The sequence below is a fragment of the Mesocricetus auratus genome, unplaced genomic scaffold (assembly GCF_017639785.1).
Source record: "Mesocricetus auratus isolate SY011 unplaced genomic scaffold, BCM_Maur_2.0 Super-Scaffold_100006, whole genome shotgun sequence".
NCBI classification, from domain to species: Eukaryota; Metazoa; Chordata; class Mammalia; order Rodentia; family Cricetidae; genus Mesocricetus; species Mesocricetus auratus.
Genome location: NW_024429190.1, coordinates 88,842,383 through 88,866,095, shown reverse-complemented (window position 1 = coordinate 88,866,095; position 23,713 = coordinate 88,842,383). Strand labels below are relative to the sequence as shown.

Below are 23,713 nucleotides of genomic sequence, written 5' to 3'. Positions count from 1 at the left end.
ATTAATGGTAAGTTTAGAAAGATGAACCTTGTTTTCCATTGGGTCTGTCCAGTGAGTCTTGAGGCCAGTGAATAAGTTTGAATGAATATAATTTTCATTTATGTCGATTCAACATTCATTTCTCTACTGTATGCCATGCAACTACTGGAATAATTCCTCCAGGAGGTATAATGATTTACTTATCATGCTTTAATTCTAAAACTTTCTTAAGTTCATTTAGTTCACTTTTCAGTACAAGAAAGGAAATTATTTTGATACAAAGTAGTAATAGTTCATATAGGAATGGGGATTTCATTCAATATCTACAGTTATTTGAATTGTGACCATTATTATAGTTGATTCAACTTTTAAAAGAATATAAGAGAATAATATAAGATTATTTCTACCATAACTCAGAGAATGTAAATTAATTTGCATGAGCCATTTTGAATTACAACTTTACTTTCACAGAGAACCTTGAAAAAAGTTATCATTTCAAAAGAAACTCCTTGGAAAGCACAGAATAGGAAGCAATTTACCAGTTCTATGACTAAGAAAATAAAAAGCTTTTATTCTATATTATGCACCTAAATCTGCATAACTCTAAAATGGACCATTAATAGTTCTGTGAAATATTGAATTGCACATTTTTGTGCATCAAGCAACATATTTTATGGAAGAAAATATATGCACAATTTTTATTGCTGAAAAGCAAGAAGCGTAACATCTCAGCAATATGGTGATATATTTTGACAATGGTTATTTATGGTTTGCCTACATCTTGAAATAAAATAAAAGGTCTATATTTTTAGGAACAATGCTCCCATTACTTTCCCAAGTTAATCGTCTTTAGAGTACTCCAAATCATAGACATATCATATTTTCTTCTGACAGTGCCAATCTTGGGGTTGTATTGCAGCCTCTTTCTCTTACAATATTTCTGCCACTTCTAAGATGGCCTGAATCTTGGCAAGGCTAACAACATGCATAGCACCTTCCTGTATTATGAAAGCTAAGGAGCAGAGAATAAACTTCTTTGTCAGTAATAACCTGATTGTTCCAGGGCACATGAACAGTGTGTCAGTAAGAGTGACTTACCATGAAATTCCTGTGGCAGTCAAGCACAAGCTTGTATTTGGGAAGAGTACCCCAAACACTTTGACCAACAACTCCAGGGGAGGAATCCCAAACCTGACACTGGTCTTAATATTTAGCAACTTATGGCTTCAGGGAAGAGAAGAATCACTTGTGTGTTTAACTCTAATTTAACTCATATGAATACACACCTACATATGAATGCATAAATATATATGAATGCATAAATATACATGGTACATATATGTGTGTAAATATATGTAAATGCATGTATATATGTATATCAAAATAGTAAGTTTTCATATGGCTGTTCCAAATAGTCTTAATATTAGTTATTTCTACCAAGTAAATATTGAGATTTTTGAGACATATAAGTATTGGTGGTGCAGAAGCAATTGCTTTATTATTTACTACTTATTTATTTCTGTGTTGCTGGGAATTGGACTCCGCAAAGAGAAGGGTTTACCACTGTGCCACAGCCCCAATCCAGCAACTGCCTATTTTCAAAGAACAAAACTGTTTTGGATGATGTATCACTATAAATACAACATGAGTGGTGAGTAGATTGCCTGTAGGACTGCCGCAGAAAATCTGTAACAAATGACAGATAAATTTAATACCAGTATCATAATGACTCCTGTGATTGTGACATCAGCACTGCTGCCTGCATGTGCCATTATAAAGAGCCCTCTCAGCAGTCACTTAGAAAATCATTATGGAAAGTCGTTGCTTTAGGAACTCCTGGGCATCCATCCCTAGGAAAGATGAACACACACTGTTTTGAGCACTAATCTTTGCACGACAGCATCATTTTCTCCGTATAAAGTAAAAACCATCTTCTGTACAAAACTGTAGGGACCAAGGGTAAGTTTTCAAGTTGCCTTCCAAATTGAACATAAATGTGTGAAGGAAATTGTCACATGTGAAGTAAGAAAGGCTGGCATTGAAAATGGTGGTTAATGGGTGTAATAATAGTCATGCATATGTTGCTGAGGAAGCATCTATGATCTAGTGGAATGAATCGAATGCTTGCATAGGTGTTAGGTTCATCAAACTGCTGCTGATACATTGAATGAATGGTACAGTTGTATGGAAACACCCCTTTAGTCTCAGTAGGAAACACTATTATTCAAGTTCGGGATGTTATTCTATATAACAATTTTTGGTAGTGCCTCGTTTTTGTTGAAGAATAGATTCAGGAAGAAAAAAAAATAGCATTGTGCTGATTAAGACCTAGATATGGAGTAATCACTACTTCCACACAGTATTATGAACTTTTAAGTGTGTGTGTGTGTGTGTGTGTGTGCGTGTGTGTGTGTGTGTGTGTGTGTGTGTGTGTGTGTGTAAAGGTGCCCATGCCCATGGAGGCCAAAAGAAATGTCAAATCTTCTCCAGCTAATGTTATAAGTAGTTGTGAGGTACCCACCAGACATGGATGCTGGGAACTGAACTTGATCCTCTGCAAGAGCCATCCTTACAGCAACCCCCTATATTTCTTTTAAACGGTCTCTTTTAAAATACTATCTTATTGGATAGAGTTACCCCAAGATATTTTACATTATTTGAGGCTATTATGAAACTTGTTGTTTCCCTGATTTTTCTCTCAGTCCATTTGTCATATAGGGAGGCTACTGATTTTTTTCAGTTAATATTGTTTCCAACTACATTGTTGAAAGTGTTTATCAGCTATAGGGGTTTCTCAATGGAAGTTTCAGGGTGTCTTATGTATACTATTATGTCATCTATATATAAAAGTACTTTGATTTCTTCCCTTTCGACTTGTATCCCATTTATCTGTGGAGAGCTGCAACGTGCCGCCGCCTACCACCCTCCCGACCGTGAGTGCTCTCGGAGTAAACAACTACATATTTGGCCAAGGCTTGGGTCCACGTCTTGCTTCCGTGTATGTGGACCTATCTGCTATTGCCAAGTGGCATGCTGGGGTTGTCCATACCTAGGCCATATAAGGTGAGGGCTGGCTTTCCCGAGGAAGAAGAAGACTGTTTCAAGGTTTCTGAATAAACCACTTGGAGAAGAGTTCCCGAGTCACTTCTTCCTTGCTGGTCAAGGCGGTCGTGGCATTTATCTCCTTGAGTTGTCTTACTGTTCTAACTAAAACTTCAAGTACTCTATTGTATAGTCATGAAGAAAGTGGACAGCCATTTTCCTGGTTTCAGAGTCATTACTTTGAATTTTGGTCCCTTTAAGTTGATGTTGACAATGGGCTTGTTGTAAATTGACTTTATTATGTTTAGGGTGCATCTATTTTAATCCTAATCTCTCCAGGAATTCTATCATGAAGGGGTGTTGAATTTTGTCAAGTGTCTTTTCTGCATCAAATGAGATGATCATTTGGATTTTGTCTTTCAGTTTGTTTATGTGGTGGATTACATTCATCAGTTCATGCATGTTGAAGCATTCCTGCATCTCTGGAATGAAACCTATTTGGTCATGAACAATGAGCTTCTAATACATTCTAGGATTTAATTTGCAAGTATTTATTGATATAATTTTTGCACCTATGGGAAATTGAATCTAAGGGAAATTGATCTGTAATTCCCTTTCTATTTTGGGTCTTTACGTGGTTTGGGTATCAGGCTAGCTGTGACTTCATAAAATGATTTGTGCAATATTCCTTCTGTTTCTATTTTGTGAAATGATGTATGGAGTATTGTTGTTATTAACATTCCTTTGAACATCTGGCAGAATTCTGTGCTAAAACGTTCAGTCTCGGTCTTTTTTTAATAGACTTTTAATGACAGTCATTTCATTAAGGGTTATAATTCTGTTTAAATTGCTTATTTGATCTGGATTTAACTTTGGTAAGTGATGCATATTGAGAAATTTATTCATTTCTTTTAGATTTTCTAATTTGGTGGAGTATATGTTTTAAAAGTATGTCCTTATAATTCTCTGGAATTCCAGAGTATCTGTTGTTATGTCCCACTTTTTGTCAATAATTTTGTTAATATGGATTTTCTCTATGATAAAAATTTAAGATATTGAAGTAAGAATTTGAAGAGTAAATCAGAGGATGGAAAAGTTCCCATGAAAAGATTGGTAGAATTAACATAGCAAAAATGGCCATCCTAATAAAAGCAATTTATAAATTCAATGCGTTCCCCATCAAAATCATAATTCTTCACAGATCCTGAAAGATCCAGGATAGCTAAAACAATCATGAATAATAAAAGACCTAGTAGAGATATCATTATGCCCAACTTCAAGTTGTTCGACATAGTTACAGTAATAAAAGTCACATGGTATTTGACACAAAAAGTTATGTTCATCAATATAATTGAACTATGAAAACCCAGGCATAAATCCACATACCCATCAATACCTGATGTTTATAAATAAGCAAGAAATACACACCTAAGAAAAGGCAGTAACTTCAACAAATGATACTGGTCAAACTGGATGGCTGCATATAAAAGAATCCAAATATTATCACCCTGTACAACATTCAGCTCTTAATGGATTAAAGACTTCTACATAAAACCAGATTCATTGAGCCAGATAGAAATGAAATTGGGGAATACCCTTGAACCCATTGTCACAGGAAAAAACATTCTGAACAGAACACCATTAGCACAGGAACTGAGAAACAATAAATGGGACCTCATGAAAATGAAAAGCTTCTGCAAAACAAAGGGCACTATCATTCAGACAGCCTACGGAATTGAAAATAAAAGGATTTACCAGCTAAATATCCAACAAAGGGCTAATATTTGAAATGTGTAAAGAACTAAAAAAAACTAGATAACAAGGAAACAAATAACCCAATTAGAAATGGGATACAGATTTAAATAAAGAATTATCAAGAGAAATTTCAAAAGACTTAGAAACCCTTAAAGAAAAGTTCAACATCTTCACTCAACAGGGAAATACAAATCCAAACTACTTTGAGATTACATCTTACACCAGACATAATAGCTAAGATCATTTCAGAAAATGTCATCTCGAGGGAAGCAGCTGTTCCTCCGGCAGCATCAGGTAAACAGGCCGGCTTCCCGGCCTGTGTTCCAGTGCCTGCAGATCGCCTGGGAACTGCATAGAGCTCCCAATCCCGGCAGGAGCCAAGGACCCCAGACTCCAGGTCTTCTCTCCCACCAAGGAGACCAGGAAACCAGAGGAGGCTGGGAGTCCAGGGAAGCAGCTTTTCCTCCGGCAGCATCAGGTAAACAGGCCGGCTTCCTGGCCTGTGTTCCAGTACCTGCAGATTGCCTGGGAACTGCACAGAGCTCCCAATTCCGGCGGAAGCCAAGCACCCCAGACTCCAGGTCTTCTCTCCCACCAACGAGACCAGGAAACCAGAGGAGCCAGGGAGACCAGGGGAGTAGCTGTTCCGGATCAGGTACAACAGGACCCAGGATAGGGTTCAGGGGACCAGGTAGGAGGCTAAGCGCCCCAGATTCCTGTTCTTCTTCTCCACCCACGGGACCAGTACTTGGACAAGGAATAGAAGAACCACCAGACTATTGGACTTGCTAGCACCCACCAAAAGGGAACTCTGGTCCCCAGACCAGTAAGGGGCTTTCTGCACCCACTAGAAGAAGAGATGGGAAAGAGACAATACAAAAACACACTCAGCAACAGAAAAACAAATATGACACCACCAGATTCTAGAGACTCCACACCAGCAAGACCCCAACATTCCAATGTGAATGAAGCAGAAGAGAACGACCTTAAAAGCACTTTCATGAAAATGATAGAGGCCCTAAAAGAGTATATAGGAAAATCCCTCAAAGAAATGGAAGAAAAAACAAACCAAAAAATGCAAGAAATTGAAGAAAAAACAAACCAAAAAATGCAAGAATTGGAAGAAAAAACAAACCAAAAAAGGCAGGAAATGGAAGAAGAAATGAAGCAAAAAATGCAAGAAATGGAAGAAAAAACAAAGCAAAAAATGCTAGAATTGGAAGAAGAAACATACCAACAAAGGCAGGAAATGGAAGAAGAAACAAAGCAAAAAATGCAAGAAATGGTAGAAAAAACAAAGCAAAAAATGAAAAAAAATGGAAGAAGAAACAAACCAAAAAAGGCAGGAAATGGAAGAAGAAACAAAGCACAAAATGCAAGAAATGGAACAAAAAGCAAACCAAAAAATGCAAAAAATGGAGGAAAGAACAAACCAAAAAATTCATAAAAGGCAACAAATGGACGAAAAGATAAATAGAAAATTACAAGAAGCAATACAAACACTGCAAGGGTTGAAAACTGAAATAGAGACATTAAAAAAAACACAATCTGAAGAAAGGCAGAAAATAGAAAAGCTGGACAAACAGTCAGGCACTACCAATACAAGCATTACCAACAGAATGGAAGAGATGGAAGAGAGAATCTCAAGTGTTGAAGATACACTAGGAGAAATGGATTTATAAACCAAAGAAAACCTTAAATCCAACAAATCCTTAACACAAAACATCCAGGAAGGGCTGGAGAGTTGGCTCAGAGGTTAAGAGCACTGACTATTCTTCCAAAGGTCCTGAGTTCAATTCCCAGCAACCACATGGTAACTTATAACCATCTTAAATGAGCTCTGATGCCCTCTGCTGGCATGCAGGCAAAAGATTGTATACATAATAAAGGAATAAAATATTTAAAAAAAAACATCCAGGAAATATGGGACACCATGAAAAGACCAAACCTAAGAATAATAGGTATAGAAGAAGGAGAAGAAATCCACCTCAAAGGGGCAGAAGGCATATTCAAGAAAATCATAGAAGAAAACTTTCCCAACCTTAAGAAAGACATGCCAATGAAGGTACAAGAAGCCTACAGAACACCAAGTAGAGTGGACCACAAAAAAAATCCCCTCACCACATAATAATCAAGACCCCAAACATACAGAATAAAGAAAGAATATTAAGAGCAGCTAAAGAAAAAGTTCAAGTAACATATAAAGGCAGACCTATCAGAATTACACCTGATTTCTCCATGGAAACTCTGAAAGCCAGAAGGTCCTGGATAGATATTCTACCTACACTAAGAGACCATGGATGCCAGCCCAGACTACTATACCCGGCAAAGCTCTCAATCACTATAGACGGAGAAAACAAGATATTCCACGACAAAACTAGATTCAAGCAATATGCGTCCACTTACCCACCCCTACAGAAAATTTTGGAAGGAAAACTCCAACCCAAGGAAGCTAACTACAACCAGAAAAACATAAGCATTAGAGAATCCCGCTCTACCAACAGCCAAAAGAACAAAGGGGTGAAATTCCACACATAATTCCACCACCACCAACGATTGCAAATCGAAGAAGGATGAGCAATCAATGGTCATTAATATCCCTCAATATTAATGGCCTTAACTCACACATAAAAAGACACAGACTAGCAGAATGGATTCGAAGACAGAACCCTTCCTTTTGCTGCATACAAGAAACACACCTCACCCTCAAAGACAGACATTACCTGAGAGTTAAAGGTTGGGAAAAATTTTTTCAATCAAATTGACCCAAGAAACAAGCAGGGGTAGCAATCCTACTATCTAACAAACTAGACTTTAAAATAAAATCAATCAAAAGAGATGAAGGAGGTCATTACATACTCATCACAGGTGAAACCCACCAAGATGAAGTGTCTATCCTGAACATCTATGCCCCAAATACAAAGGCAACCACATTCGTTAAAGGAACATTATTAGAACTTAAATCTCATCTAAAGCCCCACACAGTTATAGTGGGAGATTTCAACACACCACTCTCACCACTAGACAGGAATACCAGACAGAAACTCAACAAAGAAGCAAAGGGTCTATTAGAAGTAATGACCCAACTGGGATTAACAGATATCTATAGAACATTTCATCCACATAAAAAAGAATATACCTTCTTCTCACCACCACATGGAACCTTCTCAAAAATCGACCACATACTTGGCAACATATCAAACCTCAGCAGCTACAAAAAAATTGGAATAACTCCATGCATCTCATGAGACCACCATGCTTTAAAATTAGAATTCAACAACAACACAAATTGCAGAAAACCTACAAACTCATGGAAATTAAATAATGCTCCACTGCACCATCCCTGGGTCAAAGAGGAAATGAAAAAAGAAATTAAAGACTTCCTCGAATTCAATGAGAATGAAGACACAACATACCCAAACCTATGGGACACTTTGAAAGCAGTGCTACGGGGGAAGTTCATAGTGCTAAGTGTTCACATGAAGAAACAGGAGAACAGTTATACCAGAGAATTAACATCACAGCTGAAAGCTCTAGAACACAAAGAAGCACACTCCCCCAGGAGGAGTAGATGCCAGGAAATAATCAAATTGAGGGCTGAAATCAATAAAGTAGAAACCAGGAAAACAATACAAAGAATCAATGCAACGAAGAGTTGGTTCTTTGAGAAAATCAACAAGATAGACAAACCTTTGTCCAAACTTACCAAACAGCAGAGAGTGAACACGCAAATTAACAAAATCAGAAATGACAAGGGGGACATAACAACAGACTCTGAGGAAATCCAGAGAATCATTAGGTCATACTTTGAAAACCTGTACTCCACAAAATTCAAAAATTTAACGGAAATGGATGACTTTCTAGATAGCTTTCACTTGCCAAAACTAAATAAAGAACAGATAAGCAATTTAAATAGACCTATAACCCCTATGGAAATAGAAGCAGTCATCAAAAGTCTCCCAACCAAAAAAGTCCAGGTCCAGATGGCCTCAGTGCAGAATTCTACCAGAAATTCAAAGAACAGCTTATACCAATTCTTCTCAAAGTGTTCCACACAATAGAAGCAGAAGGGTCTTTGCCAAACTCTTTCTATGAGGCTTCAATAACCTTGATCCCCAAGCCACACAAAGATACAACTAAGAAAGAGAACTTCGGGCCAATATCCCTCATGAATATTGATGCAAAAATACTCAATATAATACTGGCAAATCAGATCCAAGAACACATCAAAACAATCATTCACCACGATCAAGTAGGTTTCATCCCAGGGATGCAGGGATGGTTCAACATACGAAAATCCATCAAAGCAATCCACCATATAAACAATCTGAAAAACAAAAATCACATGATCATCTCACTAGATGCTGAAAAAGCCTTTGACAAAATCGAACACCCCTTCATGATAAAGGTCTTGGAGAGATCTGGGATAACAGGGACATACTTAAACATATAAAAAGCTATATATAGTAAACCAACAGCCAACATCAAACTAAATGGACAGAAACTCAACGCAATTCCTCTAAAATCAGGAACAAAATAAGGCTGTCGACTCTCTCCATACCTCTTCAACATGGTACTTGAAATTCTAGCCATTGCCATACGACAACAAAGGGGGATCAAGGGGATACAAATTGGGAAGGAAGAGGTCAAACTTTCACTGTTTGCAGACGATATGATAGTTTACATCAATGACCCAAAGAACTCTACCAGGGAACTCTTACAGCTGATTAACACCTTCAGCAAAGTGGCAGGCTACAAGATCAACTCAAGAAAATCAGTAGCCCTAGTATATACAGATGATAAAAGGGCTGAAAAAGAAATCAGAGAAACATCACCCTTTACAATTGCCACAAACAACATAAAATACCTTGGGGTAACGCTAACCAAACAAGTGAAAGACCTGTATCATAAGAATTTTGAATCTTTAAAGAAAGAAATTAAAGAAGCCCTCAGAAAATGGAAAGATCTCCCATGCTCTTGGATAGGTAGGATCAATGTAGTAAAAATGACAATCCTGCCAAAAGCAATCTACAGATTCAATGCAATCCTTATTAAAATCCCAGCACAATTCTTCACAGACCTTGAAAGAACAATAATCAATTTTGTATGGAAAAACAAAAGACCCAGGATAGCCAAAACAACCCTGTTCAACAAGGCAACATCCGGAGGCATCACCATCCCTGACCTCAAGCTCTATTATAGAGCTATAGTCCTGAAAACAGCTTGGTATTGGCACAAAAATAGACAGGTAGACCAATGGAATCGAATTGAAAACCCGGATATTAACCCACACACGTACAAACATCTGATCTTTGACAAATAAGCTAAAATATACAATGGAATAAAGAAAGCATCTTCAACAAATGGTGCTGGCATAACTGGAGACTGGTATGTAGAAGAATGCGGATCGATCCATGTTTATCGCCATGTACAAAACTTAAGTCCAAATGGATCAAAGACCTCAACATAAATCCAGCCACACTGAACCTCTTAGAAGAGAAAGTGGGTGGTACCCTTGAACGAATTGGTACAGGAGACAGCTTCCTGAACATAAGACTAGTAGCACAGACAGTGAGATCAACAATTAATAAATGGAACCTCCTGCAACTGAGAAGCTTCTGTATGGCAAAGGACACAGTCAGCAAGACAAAAAGGCAGCCCACAGAATGGGAAAAAATATTCCCTAATTCCACATCTGACAGAGGGTTGATCTCCAAAATTTACAAAGAACTCAAGAAGCAAGTCTCCAAAACATCAAAGGACCCAATTAAAAAGTGGGCTGCAGAACTAAATAGAGAGTTTTCAATAGAGGAGTCTAAAATGGCTGAGAGGCGCTTGAGAAAGTGCTCAACATCCTTAGCCACCCGGGAAATGCAAATCAAAACAACTCTGAGATACCATCTCACTCCTGTCAGAATGGCTAAAATCAAAAACACCAATGATAATTCATGCTGGAGAGGATGTGGTAAAAGGGGGACACTCCTCCATTGCTGGTGGGAGTGCCAACTAGTTCAGCCACTTTGGAAATCAGTGTGGAGATTCCTCAGAAAAATGGGAATAAACCTACCACAAGACCCAGCAACTCCACTCTTAGGCATATATCCAAAAGATGCCCATTCATACAACAAAGATGTCTGTTCCACTATGTTCATAGCAGTTTTATTTGTAATAGCCAGAACTTGGAAGCAACCTAGATGTCCCTCAACCTAAGAGTGGATAGAGAAAATGTGGTACATTTACACAATGGAGTACTATTCAGCAGAAAAAAACAATGGAATCATGAGATTCGCAGGCAAATGGATGACACTAGAAGAAACCATTCTGAGTGAGGTAACCCAGTCACAAAAAGAGAAACATGGCATGTACTCTCTCATATATGGATTTTAGACATAGATCTGGGGAGTGCCAGCCTACAATCCTATGGCCAGAGAGTCTGGGAAACAGAAACTTCATTTAGTGGCTGATTAAAGAAGAGGCAGACTCCCTTAGTTAAGTACTGAGCTGAACTCAAGAAAGCCAGTAACAGAGAGGGAGGACTGATGATCAAAGTGATTAAGACTGGGCTGGTTTAACCCACAGAAACAGCTGACCAGACAAAGGTTAACTCTGAATCCCAGGCATCAGCCTGGGAATCCAGCATGGGACTGATCAAAACCCCCTGAATCTGGGTGTCAGTGAGGAGGCCTAGGGAATCTATTGAGCCTTGGGCAGCAGATCAGTACCCGTCCCAAGTATACACACGGACTTTGGACTCCCATAGAACAATGTGAGGTGCACTCTCACCCTGAACTCTTGGGGAAGGGTCTAGGCCCTGCCCTATATGAAATGACAGACTATGGACACCCCCATGGAGGGCCTCACCCTCCCTGGGGGAATGAGGGGATAACGGGGGTGGGGGTGGGGGGAGGGCACAGGAGGAGGGGAGGGAAAGGGAGAGGGACCTGGAACTGACTTGTGAAGCAACCTTGTTTCTTATCTAAATTTAAACTGGAAAATAAAAAAAAGAATTTTAACTAGAAAAAAAAAGAAAATGTCATCTCATGCTGGCAAGGATGGAGAGTAAGGGGAACACTCATCCACGGTTGGCGGGAGTGCAAACTTGCATAACCAAACTGGAAATCAGTGTGTCAGTTCCTCAAGAAGATATGAACTGATATATCTCAAGATCCAGCTATACCAGTCTTGTACTTCTGACAAAAGGACACTTCACCCTACCAAAGGGACACTTACTCAACCATGCTCATTGCTGCTATATTCATAATAACCAGAAATTGGAAAAAACTAGGTGTCCTCAAGAGAAGAATAGATAAAGGCAATGTGGTACATTTGCATAATGAAATATTGCTCAGTAGTTTAAAAGGTGAAATCATTGATTTTTCAGGTAAATGAATTGAACTATAAAAAAACTGTCCTTAGTGAGGTAACCCAGACCCAGGAAAATATGGTATATATTCACATATATGTGGATATTAGGTGTTAAGTCAATTATACCAAGCTAAAATCTGTAAGCCCATAGAGGGAAGGTATAGATTAAGGGAATAGAAGGGAAAATAGTTCTCTTTATGAAATGGAAATAGAAGAGACAGTTAAAGTTGAATGTGTGGGTAATGGAATGGGAAGATCAAGAGAGGACAATGAGGAGAGACAGGCAAATTTTAAGGATCATTTGAGGGGTAGTGTGGAACATAAAATAGTAGACATTTCCTAAAATATATACATTTGTGAAGACTTTCTAAATTAAATATCCAAATAATGGATGAGATAGACCCCCAGCTGGACATCTCTTATCACCAAATGAAGCTTCTAGTGCCAGGGATGAGTTACATCTAATTGAGTTGTTGGCCAAAGGGATCCCATGGAAATCCCCAAACAACCCAGGATTTTTCTCCACAAACTGATTTCAAGGTCACATTGTTGAGAACAACACCTACACAACATGTTGAACATGGAGAAGTCAAGTAGGTGCCTACAGAGAACCTTCACCCATACATTCTAGCAACTTCCACGCAGGAAAGTAGTTTGCATTCTGCCAAAGGAGAAAGATAAACCAAGACAGCTACAAACCCTTTGATCTACAATGGTGTCCTGCATTCAAGATACACTAGTGCAATGATAGCTCAAAGCTAGTGAGAAGAGCCAATCAATATCCAGTTTGATTTAAAGCCTACTCTATGAGATGGAAACCATGCTAGACACAGCTTGAGTGCCCAAGAACCTGAGACTAGATAGCCCAGGAACCTAGGGTACAACTGAATAATACTATTCTTTTAAAAACTAGCAATAACATGATCCCTAATAAAGTTCAGCTACACTCATATATCAGGTCTTTGCTTTGCCACCACCAGAGTAGCTTCTTCCTTTAGCAGTTGGGAACAAATACAGAGACCCACAGCAAGACATTTTACAGAGAATGAGAGACCTAGGAACACTCAGTCATAAATGGGATGTCTCCATCAAATCTCTTACCTCAGGACGCGAAGAATTATGTAGAAGAGGAAATAGAGTTGGTTTGGGGCATATATTATAGCAGACACTTTTTGCAAAATTCCTGGGTGTGAATGAGTGAGTCTCTTTTTCTATATCTCTTTCTTGTTCCTTTCTTCTGGTTGTTTTGTCCTTTTCTGATGTGTCAGATTTTGTTTTACCTTATATTTTTTATTATCTCTTACAAGTCTGCTTGTTTTCTAATGAGACAGAAAGTGGGTAGATCCTGATGGGAGGTACTTGCAGAAGTACAAGAAGGGGAAGCCATAGTCAGAAAGGTGGTCTTTTTAATAAAAGGAAAAATACACTAACGTTGTTGAGAAAATGTTTAAGTTTACTTATTAGCAATACATAGTGTAAGTCAAACTAGAATACCTGCTCAGCAAAACAGAAGCATTATCCAGCTTTATCCCTTCTAATTTGTGTGTTTACAATGCCTCTCAACTCCTGAACACACTCCACACCCCTCTTCTACCATCACATATTTTTTTCTTGTTTTTAAAAACACATATTTTTGGTATTTATTTTTTCATGTAGATATTTTAAATTATGTTTAATCCACTTAGAATAATATAACAATGTACCACAACCTGATAATTTATCAACTACAAAAATCTGTGTCCCTCAGTTTCTAGAGGTGCTGGCATGTGTAGTGTGTGATTAGGGCCTGTTTCTTGACTCCTAGCTGGGACCTTCTATTGATGTCATCACTTGTCAGAAGAGGCAAGCCAGCTTATTTTATAAGGCACTGATTTCTTTATGGATACCTGATTAGAGAGGCACAAAATTAGAAGATGTATAATAGAAAGACAAAGTCAGATGAGGTATAATAGAAAGACAAAATAAAATGGCCTATGGAATTCAGAAGTTTTATTGTTGGTGTTGTTAGATTTGTTTTCAGTAAGTCTAGAGATAAGCAACATCTAGATTGACCTGACAATTCCATAGTCATCAGGATGTCATATTTCCTATTTATATGACTATGTTCAATTAATACTACTTGTATGTGGATGGGTGCTATCTACTGGAGCATGGGCCACACAGATGAAGAAAATTCATTCTTCCCCCCTTCAGAAGCACCTACTGAAAAATAAGGGCCCTTTCTCTTTGCATTCTGGAGTGTTGAAAACAAATATTTTTATAAGCAAACATTGAGGGGGCAGATCATAGAGACTCTCTTTCATTCCCTCTATATTGTTTTAACAGAGTACAATTGATCATTGCATTTATGGATATCCTGCCTAGAAATGGTTATAAACCATCAGCTTGATCAGTATGGAGGAATTTCCTGCTGTCAAGTGATATTTTTAAGTGAATCAGAACAAACATATAATTTTTAAAAAGAAGAAAATAGTGGAGCTATAGATTTCTTGCCAGTAATAAAGAAGTTGCCTAAGTAAGTATTGGGTAAAGACTTCCTTAGCTCTAAAATTCTCATACTTCTAAGCTACTTTCTGGCATCTCAATGGATGTGAAGTAGTTTTCATATACCTGGTTAGCCACCTTAAGGCTACTCTGGTGGCAGAAGTCAACCATCTGGGTAGCCACCCAACTACAAAATATATGGATTTCCTCATGCTGTGCAAGCTCTACAGGGTTCAGCTGCCCATACCGCTTGTGCATTCAGTTAGCATGTCCTTCAGCATCACTCAGTGTCACGGGCATGAACAGGCTGGATTTCAAAGCAGTCACTGAAATGATTAGGTTTCATATTGAACTGCTTCCAGGGTGCTGATCCGGCAGTCAGCTCCTATATACTGCAAGTCTGCTTTTTCCGGGATCATCTCTGTACACCACTGGGAATTCACAGAGAGGCATAGTGCCTCAGCAGTATGTGCTCGGTTGCAGTTGCTCTTTTAATTTTTTCTAAGTGTCAGTGACATAAGTTACAAATAAATAATCACAGGAGGAAGATTGCTTTGAAGTACATTCTGGAGCATTTGGGAGTAGGAATTCTTGGATTTGATGGAAACTCTAAATAAACTCTAGGATCACTTCCAGGTCTAAACTTTCATGAAAATTTCCTTTTGGGGCTGGAAAATGGTCTTGGATTTGATGGAAACTCTAAATAAACTCTAGGATCACTTCCAGGTCTAAACTTTCATGAAAATTTCCTTTTGGGGCTGGAAAATGGCTCAACAGTGAAGAGCACTTACTGCCTATGCAGAGGATCCAAATCTGGTTCTAAGCACCCACATTTGGCAGCACAAAATTGCCTGTACTCTTTGTTTCTAGTCCAAGGTATCCCACACCGTCCTCTGGACTGCTTGAGCACCCGTATGGATGCGCGTGCATGCACGCACAAACACATGCACAAAGACACAAACATAAATACATGAATACAAATTTTAAATTCTTTCATCTCTCAAATAAATAAAATAAAATCACAAATTCATACATAAATCTGCTTCTCACACTTCCGTTGTTTGGGCCTTTGTTAGTTCTCACCATACTTTCCTCCTTAACAACTTTCAAGATAGAATTCTGCCATCTTTCCCCACTACAGCACAGGACCAATGAGGTGATTCATCCTTCCAGCCACACTACAAGTCCAGGCAGTGACTCCATCCTCTGCAAACACAGAAACCAATTCAGACCTTCTGACAAAAGCACTCGGTATTTTCTTAGTCATATCACCTTTCTGATTTTTAAACTATAATCCACTTTTAGAATAGTTGGCTGTTCAATAAGTTCACACTGAGTAAATTTTAGATACATTGATGTCTAGTACAGAACACACCAGAGTCTCTCATTTAGAGGTAAAATCCACAATGAATTCTGTTCCTGGTTGTATCAATATTTACCCACATTCTAGCTGATTATAGGTCCCTTTTATAAACTAGTGGGTGTGTAAGTCAGGGTTCTCTAAAGAAACAGAACTGGCAGGATGAATACATGCATTAGCTTGGCTTATCAGACATGGTTCAGTTAGTCCAACAATGGGAGAGGCTAAGAATACCAGGAGTTGCTCAGTTTATAAGGCTGGATATCTCAGTAGTCCCCACCTGTTGATGAATGGTTAGAGGACTGTTGGAGGAGGACGGTTGTGTGGCTGCTGGTCTCCGGTCTCTGTTGGGAGTCCAAAGAAGCTGGCTCTCATATTGGGAAAGGAAACGCATGGCAACTGAATAGGTAGGCTTCTCAGGAGAACTTAAGGCAAACAGGCAAAAATCAAAGATTCCCTATACCATGTCCTTTTATCTGGGCTGTTTCACACGTGCAAGCACACAAACAAAAACATGTTGTGGTCCTGACAACATCCAGGGTGGGTCTTTCCACCGTTAGAAATCTGATCAAAAAAGTCCCTCACAGAAATGCCCTGTGGCTTTTATTTTAGCTGATTCCAGATCTAGCCAAGTGAAAACAAGACTAACCATCACCGTAGGTATATGCTAGGCACCAAACATTTCACCATTGCTTTGTATGTATCTTCATTTCTTACCGGGAAGGAAGTCCAGATAGCAAATGTAAGACTCAGTATGTTTTAGCATTTGTCAAATACGAATCAGATATAGCAAGTTACTGACTGGAAAGGTAAATTAAAACTAAATAAACATTATAGGGTCTGACATACTGACATATGAGAGTACTATCCAGTGATAAGCTAACCATTTGATTTTTAAGATTATTACTTAAGGTTTCCAAGCCTGTTCTGTTTGCTTTTGTTTTTTTGTTTTGTTTTGTTTTGGTTGGTTTTTTTTTGCTAAGAATATGTAATTTGCAATCTGAAACGTGCATGGTCATGCGTAGGATTGATGGGGTAAAACTTCCAAAGTCAAGTCAATAGGAGTTTGATGACCATTTCTCAAACCATTTTCACAAACTCATTTTTAAATTCTATTTCAAGGCAGAAGGTTATGAATTATAGTCAATATATTTTGCTATTATATGATACTTTTATAGTTTTTATTATGTTTAGAAATATTTGAAACCTAAAGAGGAAACAGTAATGAAATTCTTATTCTTACTAAATTCACTTATGACTAAGTCACAATACCAATAGCAGTTCAAGAATACAGAAGATAGCGCTGATGGACCTGGTCTCTCTCTTCCTCTTCTCCACCCAAAGTGAATACAAAGCATACCTCTCAGCATCTGCTTATTCCTTAATGGACTTTGGAAATGTAATGAGTCATCCTTGATCCATCTCTGGATAGAAACAGTGTGGGTCTCTCCTACCAGCTCACTTAAATAAGAGTTAAATACATTGTCTTTCCCCTCTCCAAGCAGCATATAGCTGTGTTGCTTCTGGTGTGTGACATCACATAGAAGAATCAATGTAGAAACTGGAAAGCATTCTCCATTCATCTTTGTTCCTCACTTTTCTTCATCCAGTTGATGATTGGATATTGAATAGTCTACTTCTTATTCCTCACCCAGAGAATGAAGTATCATTAATAAGAAAAGAGATGGAAACAGAGATTTAGATGCCTACAGAAAGGGAGATAGAAATCTCTGTGTAACTGATGTTTTCATGTTGGAATAGTGGCTTCCACTGCTTACCATGCCATCAGCATGAATCTTGATAAGATAATCCTTGGGGAAAATAATGATGTGTGTTTTTCAGAGAAGGTTAGTAAATAGAGATGATGAAAGTCTCATGACATTGAGATTTCTTGACAGCCAAATATTAACTGAACAACTAGAGATAGGAAAGCAAACAGACAACAATGGAATACAGTTCAACCTTCACTGAGCAAATATATAAAGTAAATATCACTATTAAGCAGCTAACTTGCAAACATTTTAAATACCCTTTCTGTTCTGCAAGATTGAAGTTTCCCCAAGATACGTGTGACAGGCAGCCCATTAAATTTAAAAATATGTGTTTTAAAATATGTTTATTTATAATTTTCCTGTGAATCAGACTTTTAACAAAGTAGGATTTATGTCCTTTCTGTTATTTTGCTTTCAAATCATTACAATGATTTTGAAGAAAGAGAGATAAAGTAAAAGCAGCAAAACCAAACATGGTTGTCTGAAAATCAAAGTTATTAGAACCTTAAGAAAATAAAACAAGAAAAGAATAATGACACGAATTTCAAATTTTAGAATCAGCATAGGGTATATATCATCATAAAGTAAAAGGGTCATAAATATTTATAAGTGCCTATTATAAAAGTAACATTGTATCAGAATGAGGAAGCTCAGATGAAAAGCAAAACATTTCAGAATAGGCTTAGGAATGAACAGAAAATCTGATCTGAATTAGAATTCACAGCATCTATACAAAAATCCTGGCAAGGTAGCATGCACCTATAATTCCAGCTCTAGGGAGGCAGGGAATGGAGGATCCCTAGGGTTTGCTGCCTAGCTGACCTAGTCAGATTAGCAAGCTCCAGGTTCATGTACAGGCACACATAAACACACACACATTTCTCTCTCTCTCTCTCTCTCTCTCTCTCTCTCTCTCTCTCTCTCTCTCTCTCTCTCTCTCTCTCTCTCTCTCTCTCTCTCTCTCTCTCTCTCTCTCTCTCCCCTCTCTGTCTCCTCTCTCCCACTCTCTACCCCTCCCTCCCTCCCTCCTTCCACCTCTTCGTGGAGATCTGATAGAGGCACAGCTCCTGAAGAAAAAGAAAGCCTGAATTCCATTGCACTCCAAAAAGAAGATACAATTAGTTACAGAAAAATTTCCAAGGCATGGAACCTAGGAATGGTTGTTGATCCCCTGAAATCTAGTCCCTCACATGGGTATTACCAAATCTTTGTCAAGCAATGATCGAGCAATTGGGACAGAGGACAACAGTATTACTGAACTACAGTCTGAATGCCTCATCTCTGCAATGATAGTGTTCTTCCAGCATGTTGGGCACGATGGTTGAGAAGCCCAGCACTAATTTGCAAGCTTTTGTTTATGACTTTTGTTGTTGTTATCACTGCTGCTGTGGAACTTCTGTAGTCTTGACCTCTCTTGACTTTCCAGACCTCCAGGTCCACAGGGGATCAATAAGAAGAGGTTGCGTGTGTGTGTGTGTGTGTGTGTGTGTGTGTGTGTGTGTGTGTGTGTGTGTGAGTGAGAGAGAGACAGAGACAGAGAGACAGAGAGACAGAGAGACAGAGAGACAGAGACAGAGAGACGGCAGCCAGAGAAAGGCTGAGGTAACTGAGGAACAGCCAAATGCTTTCAAAGGATCAGGAGCCACACACTGACAGAGGCAAGTCAGTATTTTCATAGGCTTTATGGATAGGATAGGATACAAGGAAAGTTACCAATGTTCTAGCCCAGGGACTATCCCAGTCACTGCAACCCACCGGTGGGATTAGTCCCCTGAGCTAGCCTCCAGATCTGTGAAATGAGGGATGAAGCCTTGCTAAATTTCACCCTTCTCTGAATCTATAAATTATGCAAAGTAACAACAACAATCACATCTTTAACCAAGGACATTGTCATTTAGAAACATACAGCATTCTAGGAGTCATCAATGAGACATTTTATTAATTAATATTCCAATTTTTACTAGAATTATATTTTGGTGAAAATAAATGTATAAATGTATTTTTAATTTTTTCCCAGTTTCAGTTATCCAAAATTAGCAAACTAAGAGTTACTAATGGCTTGTCTCTACCATCGGGGATTTCTGGGAAAATGCCAGTTTCTTCTCTGCTACTACAGATTGCCTGTCCTACTCAGCACAGTTTCTAAATTTAGTTTAATTCCATTTTTTTCACTTAGATCCAGGGAAACAGACTGTTGCCTGACCTGCTCTGCAGAGTGTTGGATGTCACTTGACCTCCTCTGCAGAATGTTGGATCTGGTGCTCTTTGCTGGGCTTCCATCTCCCAGAGGAACATGAAACTTTGTACCTAAATTACTTAGGACAGGACCCAGTCTAAGCAGGTATTCAGTTAGTGTTAGCTCAGGATTATTAGGGAGTGCTGTAGTCTGTTTCTCCTTGTGGGGATGCACAGAAACAACCAGATCTTTTCAAAATTTTCATCTAATCAAAACTAAAGATTTACTCTTTAGTTATTAGAAGCACTCATGAGTTGTTTCTCTCTTTTTTTGACAGTTACTTCATGACTTTATTGATTTTGTATTACATTTTTATTTAAATTAAAACAATCTTATTGCCTGTCACATACCACATACGCACAACTATACCCATTACATACATTCACCCTTAAACATAAAACACATCCCACTCCCAAACACACAACACATAACCATACCCACAATACAAGCCCACTCTCACAACATACTACCATACCCATAAAAGCACAGATAGATACTACATTTCCACTTATATCCAAAAGATACACCCACATTGACAACACACTTCTACACCTACAAGACACACCCACAATACACACCCACACCAACACAACCCATACCTTTATTCACAACACACATCCACATTTACAACACACACACACACCAAACTCCCCCTCCTAGTCCCACAACACATCCCTACACTCACAGTATACATCCATACCACACACACAACCTATATCCACACCTATAACACAATTCGACACCTTTACCCAGAACACCCATCTTCATCTACAACATACTCACACCCACACCACATCCACACATACATCATACGCATAACACACACACACATACATACATATATATACATATATATATACATGAATACACGAGTTCACATACACACACACACATACACACACACACACACCCTTTCTTTTAGAAATGACCATTGGGCTCAGCAGGTGTTACTGTGGGGATTGTTTTCTGTCAAAGAAAATATTGAATTTATCTCAAGTTTCTGTAAGTTTGGGGTTTGTTAGTCATCCTGCATCCACATTACTCAAGGGTGATTTATTAAATAAATATATACATATATTTATAATATTATATAATGATGCATATTCTGTTTAGCTACTCATTTACAATTTGACCAAACATCACAGTCTTTGGTTTGAGGATTTTTTCTTTTTATTGCATTTTTACTTACTAACTACTAGGTTTGGGGGTTTGTTTTAGGTGTCTACATATCTTATAAAATTTCTTTTTGTTTGATTTGCATTAAGTACTTTTTGTTCTAAAAGTAGTATTATCAAGTTAAACACTACACATGACTCCAATTTCATGTAACCAAATTTCTATAACACTATCATCTACTGAGTCCATTTCTGACACCTCAAGCAACACCATAGTGCACCGGTAGTCTTCTTCAGAATAGTTCCACCATATTAACCACACAGGCATATCCTAGTTATAATCACCAACCTGGGAGTGTCATTTCTAAGTGGAGACACTTGCCTACATCAGCGGTCTGACAAAATCAGGATTTCTTTGTTTGGTTAGTTGGTTGCTTGGCTTTTGTACCATTTTGTACATTACATTCCTCTGCAAGTGTGTTATGGGTGTGGGTGTAGGTATGTGCTGAAAGTATGGGCAGATATGACTCTTTTTTTTTTATTTTTGAGACAGGGTTTTTCTGTGGCTTTGGAGGCTGTCCTGGAACTAGCTCTTGTAGACCAGGCTGGCCTTGAGATTCACCTGTCTTTGCCTCCCAAGTACTGGGATTAAAGGCGTGTGTCACCACTGCCTGACTCAGGTATGATATTTTATGTGAAACTAAAAATCTTTTCATTACTAGCATGCTGGTCATTTGTTGAAGATGCCATACCCACATAAATCACATCAGCACTGGGCTAGGAAGATATTCTTAGGGATGGTTTAGTGGCATAGTGGTGAGCATAACTTTTCAAGAATGGCAGACACTCAATACACTGAGGTTGGGACATGGGAATCAATTAAACATATTTCTTTGGGGTGCCACACATTGAGTTTAAATTAGCAAATGTTTGTTCTCTCGGTTCCCACCACACCTGCAGGACCATGTTTCCTGTGGAATCGGGGTTGGGGGGGTTTCTCACTCCCTCACTTCCTCAGCCTGAGTCTAAGCAGCTCTGGTTTATGCCTTCATGTACAGGACTTTCTCTTCATCATCCACACACATCTCCTTTGTGCTCATCTTGCAGACACACAGGCCAACTAGGATGACGCCATGCTCAAACTCACAATGATATTTATAAAGACCCGATTTACAAAAACACAACATGCCCCAGTTTTGTGTTAGGACATGAACAGCATGTGGTAGGATGGCACCACCCACCCACTACAGTGAGGCACGATAAAAAAGAAGTATCATAAGGTGAAACAGGGCTCCGCATGGACCTGTGTAAGAGGTCATGGTGCCATGTGACCTGCAGTATGCAACTCAGTGTGAAACGGGAAAGCTCAGGGGAAAGTCTACCCAGCTCTAGCTCTCTCCCAGGACATCTACACCAAGAGGCTCCTAAATGATGCCTTTAATAGTAAACTAAATCATCTGTGAGATCTGAACTTAATGTAGAAGTTACTAGGTTCTTTAAAGTCTTTGTTTCATGTGAAATCTTCCAGAAAAACATCTATTTGTTTAAATACATAGACACCTAAATAATCTACACATACTCCTTAATACATATCCAATGTTAGAGAATGAGTCACATAATCATAGTCTTAAAACTGTTTGAAGAAATAAAGAGATGATATTTGCAATTGCACTGGAAGAAAATCCTTCAAAGGACAGTATGTTGGGGAAGTCCTGTGCATTTGTCAATAAAGCACTGTCTGGCCAATAGGGAATCTAGATAGGTGGGACTAGGAGTCCAGGAGAACTCTGGGTAGGAGAAACACAAGGAGAGTCAAGATGTAACTCCATGGGGTAGGAAGCCTGGAACTATTCTCCGGTAAGAGAAATACTTAGATTAACAATTATGGGGTAATTAATTAAGTCAGAATAGACAGTAAGAAACAAGCAAGGCCAACAGCTTCATAATTAATATAGCCTCCTGTGTGTTTATTTGGGACTGATGCGGCTCTAGAACCAGGCTGGCGGGAAGGTTTCTCACAAAGGAAAAGCTTCCTTTTACAACAGTACCTACAAGATTAGCCTGTAAAGTGTGCAGTTTAAGTATCTCTAATTCTACCTCTCCATCCTTTCCAAGGATCTAGTTGTGATGATGGACCAAAGATTTCCACAGGGCATGCCTCCTTTGACTGCTGTTAGTGTCTGCAACAGGAAGAGATGATACAGCAACCCAAGCTACTTCCTATTTACTTCTGTTGTGCACTCAGTTTGGCTTCCCAGCAAGCCCTCCAGGCACCAGGACCAGAAAAGCAGTGCTTCCTCTAGACATTAAGACCTGGCACAGAGAAGCCCTGATCAGTGCCCAAGTTACGTGCCATAATTAAGTGACACACGCCTCTTGGTTTGTCCATTTCTCTTAATCATTCATCAAATGTTTGAATTTAATTTTCTTCATTAAAATAATAGACACATCTTGTGTCTTCATGGTTGATTTCTAATAGAATCAGTCATCAGTAGTTCTTATACCTATTGTTCAATAAGCATGAATAGAAGACCTCTGTGTGCTTGTCAATTTGTCTGTCTGTCTGTGTCTATGTGTCCATGTATGTGTGTGTATAACAGTGTGG

General features: G+C 38.6%; 1 long non-coding RNA gene across 1 annotated transcript in view; it reads right to left on the bottom strand.

Annotated features, from left to right (window-relative positions):
* LOC121140930 overlaps window positions 1-23,713 on the bottom strand; it is a 165,002-nt gene that overhangs the window by 117,805 nt on the left and 23,484 nt on the right. The gene's annotated exons all lie outside the window — the stretch shown is intronic.